The 9,255-nt window shown below is 39.8% G+C and overlaps 1 protein-coding gene across 1 annotated transcript in view; it reads left to right on the top strand.

The window, feature by feature from the left end:
* LOC117282024 overlaps positions 1-6,474 on the top strand; it is an 11,437-nt gene extending 4,963 nt beyond the window's left edge. The window contains exon 2 of the mRNA XM_023872106.2: positions 4,789-6,474. The gene's annotated coding sequence lies outside the window, so the exon portion shown is untranslated. The remainder of the gene's footprint in view (positions 1-4,788) is intronic.
* Positions 6,475-9,255: the final 2,781 nt, after the last annotated feature.

Genomic DNA, 9,255 nt, shown 5'->3' with positions numbered 1-9,255 from the left:
GGCGGCAAAAGAGAGTGTTTACAAAGGCATAGACTCCCAACTATTATTACCCTGGACCGACCTTAGAGCCTGTTGGAAACAGAAAATGTTAAAGGATTTTTACGCATGGGGCTACTCATCGGGAGCACACAAAGGAAAATATTACTTCGATAATTACTTCGCTGATGTACCTTACCCCTGGTTCAACAAGATTAAGCTCCACCGGAAGCCCATCGTCACGCTCAACAGACTTCGAGCCGGGCACTACTGCCTGAAAACCCACCTCCATAGACTCAACATTGTTCCCCATGCGATTTGCGACTGCGGAGAAAATATCGAATCTCCCAACCACATCTTATGGCAATGCAAACGATTTGATGCGGCACGAGAAGACATGCTCAGGAACCTGATTAAGCGCAATGAATACCCCCCGTACAAGATCGAACCCCTCCTCAGGGACATGGACCCTGGGATTATTGCATCGATTGCTCACTACCTAACCCGCATCGACATCACCATTTAATGAACATACATTAGTCCTTGCTACATAAATTAGATACAAACCGTATCTACTCCACCAACATCCGCCTTCACTTAGCCACGTATTTCAGTTTAGACCTACTCATCAGCATGCTATAAACCTGTTTCATATTAAGCCTACTTGTAAACTCAATGTAAATATGCCTTAACTCTGAACCTATTTGTAAGCATGTTACAAATTCTAACTTAAGCTTGTAATTGGCAGAATGGGCTGTCCAGCCCGACGCCAAATTCTTATATCTCACAAAAAAAAAAATCTTCTCTTCGACATGGCAGAAGAAACCATGGCAAAGTGGGGGCATACATATATGAAAAAGTAAATTTTCAGTATAACAGTGAACTAGAAAAGTTTCTTTTGCAGTACCTTCATGTACCGCTAGATAGTATCATTAGAAGTGCTGTGTGGCTTAATTCTCCTTACCGATATATTCGAAGTGGAGATGAAAGATTTCGCGCGGTGCTAGATGTAGTAAATAGTAGTATATGTAGCAAAACAGTGAAAGAATTAGAACAGTTATGGAATTCTTTGGAATATAAATTTTGGAATGACAGTTCAAATGTAGATTTCAATTGTTATCTTGCTTTAGAAGAAAGTGTAATATTAACTGAGCAATTTTTACTGTATCAATTTACTCATGAAGAATGTGTTAAAGAATTTTTGATAAATGTCTTGCAGTTGTTGGACAGAAAGATCGCAAAAAAAAAATTGCATGGAAATAATTGCTCCTCCTACAAGTGGGAAGAACTGGTTTTTTGATTCAGTGTTAACTTTTTGTATATCGAGTGGCCAAATAGTGAATGCTAATAAGAACACAAATTTTCCTTTTGATCATTGTTTCAACAAGAGAATTTTGTTTTTCAATGAACCAAATTTTGAACACTCTTTCGAAGACAAGTTATTAATGTTATTTGCAGGAGATCCTTTCAATGATCAAGGGAAATATAAAAACATTGCTTGAATTAAAAGGACTCCTATAATTGTGACTTCAAATGTGTCAAGGTTTAAGAATGAATCAAGATGGAATGATAGGATGTTTCGTTTCAGATGGAATAGAGCAAAAATGTTGAAAGATGTAAAACAGAAATGTCATCCTTTGACTTTTGTAACTTTATTGAATAAACACAAATTATGGTGATATACATTCTTTAGGATATTGTTTCAGGATAACATCCATAATAGTTTCCTATGTTCCTCTTTGCTATTGTAATTGGCAAATCAACTGATCCTAATTGATGGATTTTTCCAAATGGAATTACTATAATGTTTTTCCCATATGTGACTTGTAACATTTTCATTGAATGTTACTAATTCAATTTCATTCTCAACAAGATAGAATAATTGTCCTTCTTGATATTCAATAGTATCTTGCGTAGCTGTAACTGCAGGTATCTGTTCCAATCCAACGCACATGTATTTTGGAGGTTCTACATCACTCCTACTTTGTTGTTGGAAGAAATTCAAATCTGGCTTATAAAGTGGTGTATTATAATTGAAATTGAATGTTGATACCTCCTCGATACCAGTCACATTACTTGAAGCGAGACTGTTTGTAGACGTTCTACCTAATTTGAAAGTTACATCTCCTCCACTGACAAAGAAATTTCTCCTCATAGGTAAACTCATATTGTATAGATTTGCAGAGTTTTGAACTCCAACTCTAGGCCATCTACTGACAGTACAGTCAGATACGGGCATTAAACCGTAATTGTTACGACTTTCTAACAGCAAAGTGTTTGCATTGTTTATATGTATTAGACGATCATAAAATGTACCTATATTTGGCCAACCTTCTGTAATTGTCGTGGACGACAAATTTACTTCACTACATAAGTTGAATGCAAGATAGTAATTATTTTCCACAGGGAGACCACAAATTGCAGGAAGATATGTAGTTTCTTCTCTTCCAGCTGTACCCCAAAGGAATCCCGACCAGTAAGATGCCCAAGCATCATTTTCCACGAGATCAAAACTTACAGGAACCATGGGAGCTGCAGCAGCTACGCTAATACTTCCTATCACTGAAGGCCATTTATCCTCTATACCTATACCACAATGTATATATAGCTGATTATTATTGGTAGCTGTACTAATGTCTGAACTATTTGCTTGAAAACTAGTTCTGGCATTTAAGAAATAAAATTTCTGTGATGTATGTTTCACAAAAGTGTCTTTAGGCAATCTGCTATACTGAGCAGGACTCATATATATAGCTAATACATCACTAGGTATACAGGACATACAGGTAGTTAAATAATCTTGAGTTTGATTACTAACACCTTTCAACAATTTCCTTTGAGCATACGCGTGACTGAAAAAACGCCAATAAGTTTTGAATTTCCAAGTATGAGTATTTTGAATTGGAGTAGTACTACGCAAATGACTGATGTTTCCAGTTCCACCGGTATCAATACCACCTACAGCACCTTCTCTTTGAAGTTGATCTGTATTTACAACACCTTCCATGTTACTAGGTCCAGGAGCACCTTGGTTCGATTGTGGAGCACTGTTTAATTTTTTCTTCCCTTGAGGACTGCTAGCCGAATCAGGTTGATCTTTGCGTTTGGTGGACATAACTTCCGTTTATGAGTATTGTTATAGGTTTAAGTAATAGTGCAGGTTGAACCCAACCTTTTACTGAACAATGTTTTAGAAATTCAAATTCTATTTCACTTGCATCGAGTGGATTCCCTTGTTCCGCATTACCATTAATTTTAGCAACGAACTTACGATATACAGTACCAAAGTCGTCAGAAGCATCATATGTATACTGATGATGCCAAAAAGGTATATGACCAGTCTCCCTTTGGGGATCAGGAAAGATTGGTTGAGCATGTTGTTGGTTTCCTGTGTTAATTGTAATTGGGTCAAATAAGGAATCGGTATCAGATTCTTCTGATGTTCTGGAACTGTCAATATTTTCACAGTCTTCCTGACAATTTAATTAACGGCACAGTCTCCTTAATTTCCAGCCATTTCTTCTCAATCACCTTTGACCACTATCTCCAGAAATCAACTGAATTAAATTCCTCATAACCCAGCAGGCGGGAATCCTGAAACTTAAAAACTTCATACATGGTTCTGTGAAGTAATTCTGTCCCAGTAACATACCATGCAGGCCCATAGGGATGTGAGACATTGAGACTGTCAGGTTTACATAATGTCTGTCCTGTACCGCCCAGGAAGATTATTAATACTCATCTGTGATAGAGTTTCATTTGACAGCAGGGGCATAGGGTGCCTTGAATGTTTAAAGCAGTTCATTTCTTAATTGCATACCACCGTGGAAGGTATCAAGACAAGAAAAGGTGACATCATTCATGCAGTTCAGAAACAATTAACTTATCTTAAATCAGTGGATGAAACTGTAACCCAGAATGCGGTCGGGTTGGCAGCAGCGGCCCGCATTCTTAAAAATTTTGATACTAATGCTTTGAATTATCATAAAGTTTAGAATAATACTGTTAAAATTTTGGAGAATAGGAAAGAGTATAAATTAAAATGGACTTTATGGCAATCCATTTACAACAATCAGTGATGCGCTTATAGGAAGGATTAGAAACTAGCGTTACAGGTAGATTATCTTCAGTTTTGATCCCTCCCCATAACTTATCCGCAATTTTATGATAAGTTATTTTAAAGTTGCCCCAGGATGTTTCATTGATGGCTGGATTCACAATTGAAAATATGTATATATACTACGAAGTTGCAACGGTGCAAGCTTACGCCACCACGACGGCTATTCGACTCGTAGTGCGAATTCCATTACGAGGTGCAGATCGAGTTATGACCCTTTTTAGAAGTGTACCTTTGCCAGTTCACTTCAGTCTTAAGTAGACATATTCAGATAGAACAAGAAACACCATATTTGGCAGTGACTGAAAATGGGCAATAATACTCACTTTTAACGATGGCAGACTTACAGAAATGTAAGCTTGGTTTATATGCGATTTGTGAAGCCACTTTTCCATTTATACATAAGACCCGAACATCATGCTCTTCGGCTTTGTATTTCGGCCACATAGAATTTGTACATAAAAACTGTCAAAAATTTATCCTTAATGAAAATGTTACTCCTGTATGGCTTCGGGCAAAGGGATCTCATTCCTTTTGGATTTATAGTCTGCCCTCGCCAACAGTTGTGACCAAGAAATGTACAGTCAATGGAACTACCCAGAGTTCTACTTTGGAATTATCCCACACGGGCACTTTAACTGAAGACACTGATTGTCAGTTTTATTTGGAAGCTTTTGTTTTGTTACCGATATCAGACGGATACACCAACATGACCATCACCGGCAGCCCAATACTACTTCCATGCCTGCCTCAGCTGATGTCACATCAGGAGCACGACCAGATCATGCACGACGAAGCAGGGACACACCGGACACTCGCTGCCTTGGAAAGCAGCCCTGTGAAACTCCCATAGGGGAGAGGGAAACATGCAGAACAACCATCTATATTCATCAACATAAACTAGGTAGTCTGGAAGTGACTGGAATCGATCATTATACACCTATCGCATTCAATCGAATCGCAAAGTGTGAGCCAATCAGAGGATCTTAAATTTCCGTTGAAGATTTTGGGTGTTGCTCAGTACCTGCGTAGTTTGTCCGTATATGTGTAAGATACTAAGGTATGTTGTGCAATTAATTAGATTAATTAGTAAGTAGGGACTTCGATTTGATGTTGTGAAACGAGAGTCGACATTTACGCGTGAATTTACATGTGTGTGTTACTTATGTATATGGATTATGCTTACTACGTCCAGAAAAATTAGAAACAAACATGAAGTCAGTGTTACTATGATACGTCAGCCAAAACGTATTTCTGTATTTTAAACACCTTTCGGTGTAGCCTGAAGAAGGACCGTAGAATCTTAACAAAGTGAGAGTGTACTGTGATTATGTTATAATTTTTGTATTGTTTCTTGCAGTAGAAATGGGAAGAAAGAAAAGGTGTTTTGCACCAGGGTGCATGTCTTCCAGTGACCACACTGGAATGAAATTCTTCCATTTTCCCTGGAATTCAGCACGGTATGAGCCAGATCTGAAATATTATTATAAAACATACTGTAATATTTTGGCCAGTGTTATTACAACATCAATACCAATAATCTTCAACATTTTCTGTGATCTGAAGAAAACCTTTGACTGTGTCAATACCTGTCTGTCTATCTCTCTGTCTAAAGTAGAATTTTATGGAATAGTTGGTAAGGCCGATGCACTGATAAAATCCTATGTGAAAGATAGGTACCAAAGGGTAAGTCTATTTTACTCACTGGAGGAATAATTTAACTTCATTATTAATTAATGATCTTGGTCCGTTATATGCTGGATGCCTAGTAGTATACTATTATGTTTCATTATTGTAGTCTTGTGTCATTAGTGTGCTGCATTCTCTCACATATATAGTTTAAAACTTTGTTAATGATTTACTCACTCTGATTTGTCTTTGATAATATGTGTAATTGTTATGGGTTAAATATAATTAATTTTTATTTATATCATTGATGGGACTTGTCCTGTTGTCTTAGACTATTACTATATCCACTGTTCTTCCAGCCGTGTAAAGATTAACGGTTTCAAGATGATTCAGGATTACAGAAGGTTATTAAAGTAGAGGAAAGCGGTGCACAGACCAACTGCACTGCGTTTGATCCGCAGATGCGAAGGACGGTTGAGAAAAAGTTCACGTACTAGCTAAATTGAGAGTTATTACGTTGACGAATTTGAAAGTGATTGGGTCGACGTATCAGCTGTGGGCTGATGGCCTGCCAGACCCCCTCCCACATTTCGTTGAAGTTGTAACTGTCCAGTTATGTGATGGTCAACTGATGCTTGTGTGTGGTTAGGGTTCTGTGAAATTCCTCACTTTCTTCTCACAATTTGATATTTCCCCCCTGGGACTTGCAACATGTGTCTTGGGTCAAGCTGGAAGCCAGCTGCCCAACCGTAAATCAGTGAAATTAATGTGTAACACAAGGCCGAGTTCTTTAGAAATTCTAAACTTTACAGGGGAAGTCATAATTTTAGCAGCATCGTTTTCTGCTACCCCAAAATCTGTTTGACAGCCACGCAGCAGTAGGACCTCTACCTATGACGGAAACTGGCATGAAATACATTCTGACTTGTCAAGATAATCTTAGCAAATATTTTATGGCTATACCTTTGCAAAATCAAATGCGAGATGAAGTCACTAAAGCTTTTGTTAAGAATATTATACTAAATTATGGAATCCCCACAGAAATTGTGACAGATCAGGGATCTAATTTCATGAGTGACGTCTTTAAACGAATCTGTAAGTTATTCCAAATTGAGAAAATTTGCACAACAGCATATCACCCAGAGAGCAATGGAGCCTTAGAAAGAAGACACAAAACGCTTACCAGTAATTCAGGCTGCTTCTGCGATACAAAATTAAATAACTGGTAAAACACCGTTTCCCTTCAACCATATGTCAGCGGTCTCATCCTCATCCAAGGGCGATCCACATAGGGGCCTACATGTGTGTTGACTTCTCTAAGCCGTATACCCAATATTTAGCATCAGGTGACCTTATCCAAATAGGTTCAAATTCTCTTAAAAGTACTCCATTGATTCCAAATTGACAAACTGCTCAAATAGGGTGCCCAACAGGCCTTGTTCATGATCAGGAATATTCCATAGCTATATTGTGGTCTCTCCGAAATTTCTACCCAGATGCGCGAGTTATCCCACCTCCACGAGAGCTTATTGCTGACCTTATTTGTTATCTTCATTGTCTTCTTCCATCAGATATGGTTGAGGGACAAGGACTATTGTTGTGCCCGGACCCTTTCGGGAATTGATTTTGATATTTTAAATTATTTTATTAATGAAAGAAACATGAAATTATGTTTGAGCCAGAAAGATGAAGTCAACTACGGAAACAGACACCGCTCCTGTTTACTGTGATTCATGAATAATAATTTCTGTTAGTCAGCCGCTCCCCATGATACTGGAAGAATCATGTGGCCAGCAGGAAAGACCATATACGGGCAAGTTGCTAGGGCAGAGGGAATTTAACCAATGGGAATCCACGATTCCCAGCGCGTCCACGTTACCAGATGGTATAAGAACCCTGGAACAAGGGGCGGGGACGCGCGCGCTAGAGCTGGACGCTTGTCGCCTAACACCGTCCGCAGAACATACTGAGCCTTCGGGGCACGACTCTGCCAGGGTGCGAGGCGCACCACTGAAATAACGGAGGAGGATGAAGTCATAGTGGCAGTCCACTAGACAGGGCATGTAAGTACTTGCCAATGGTCGGTCACGGTCACAGTCGCACAGCCTAAGGCTGTATTGTACTTAGGCATTTACTCTGGTCAGCCAATTTAAGTGCAACATAGAATAGTTAGTAGTAAGTAGGAGAGTGAACGTGTGTAGGCAGGAGCCGCTGTAACACTACGCTCAGGCGGGACACGCCAGACGGAGCCCGAGGCCGGAGGCGAGACGGCCACGGCCCTCGGTCCGAACGAGTAGCGAGTGGGACATCGGACCCAACACCACCACTGGTGTGTGGGCTTAATCACACGTACCAGCACGGCTAGAGTAGCCAAAGAATCCTTAATGCCTGCCATGCGTAACTGTAGGGTTGGAGTTAGGACTACATGTATTAGGGTAGGTGATGATGGCGCCTTGTAGGCATTGTATCAGTGTGTAACCATTTATTTTCTATATTTCCACATATTATATTTCTATATTGAAGCTGTTTGTATACTTGAGGAGGCTGTGGGAACCAATACCCTTGCACCCGCCTTGTTCCTGATCTGGCAAGAGATATCCACTGGTGACCCCAGGGGGAGAGGTGAGGTAACCACCCCCACCCCCCTGCGGCACAACACTATTAACAGAAGCCTTGAATTATGCAAATATTGACCCGCAGTGGCGACATATCACACGGGGCAATCTTGAGGAATTTGCCACACCAGAGGCCTTGAAAATTCTCAGACTTTCTTCTCAACACGGTCAACACCTGTTTGCTCACGATAGGACACAACAGTTAGGGTGACTTGGTCTTCTTCTACTCCTTATCGGAAAGTCGGTGACAACGGCCGGATATGAAGGATGGGTGAATAACAGACTAAGAATTTTCAGAGGTGTTCTTGGTATATCTGAAGACGAGTTTATTTGGGTACTCAGATCATCCCCACCTCAAAGAGTACTTGCATCCCTCAGCACATTTCTGAGTGCCAACCAACCGCTGCGAACAAGAATATTTCATGTTTGCTTGAGAGCTGCAGCTAGCAAGATGAACATCACTACGCAAATATTCACCACAGTGCTTTGTTTATTAAGAGGGGTGGAAATGAACCACCTTCTTCTTATTGACTACTATTTTCTGACAAAGTATCCTGAGATCTTGAGAATCAGAGTTGTACGAGATAATATGGCTAGATTTAACTTAGCATTGGCCTATCTTTCTTCATTACCTGAAACTGACCGAATGTACGTCAAAATACTGAAGTCTCGTATCAATACTGCAGTCCTTAATAGAAATAATTTCGGAATGATGGCGAATGATCCGTATGCAGCTGCAAAATATGAGAACCCATCCATGAAGAATTATCGTGGTGGACAAGAAACATCTGCTGGTGGGCATATTGACAAGGTTGTAACGACCTATTTGACAGTGATGACCACCTTATCGATCAGTGCTATGGTTCGATCCCCATTTGCATATCTTTCTATTGAAGAAAGAATATTAGTAGAGAATGA

This window comes from Cryptotermes secundus, unplaced genomic scaffold, assembly GCF_002891405.2.
Source record: "Cryptotermes secundus unplaced genomic scaffold, Csec_1.0 scaffold1150, whole genome shotgun sequence".
Classification (NCBI taxonomy): Eukaryota; Metazoa; Arthropoda; class Insecta; order Blattodea; family Kalotermitidae; genus Cryptotermes; species Cryptotermes secundus.
Note: the sequence above shows the minus strand (reverse complement) of the source record. Positions and strands in the feature narration are given on the sequence as shown.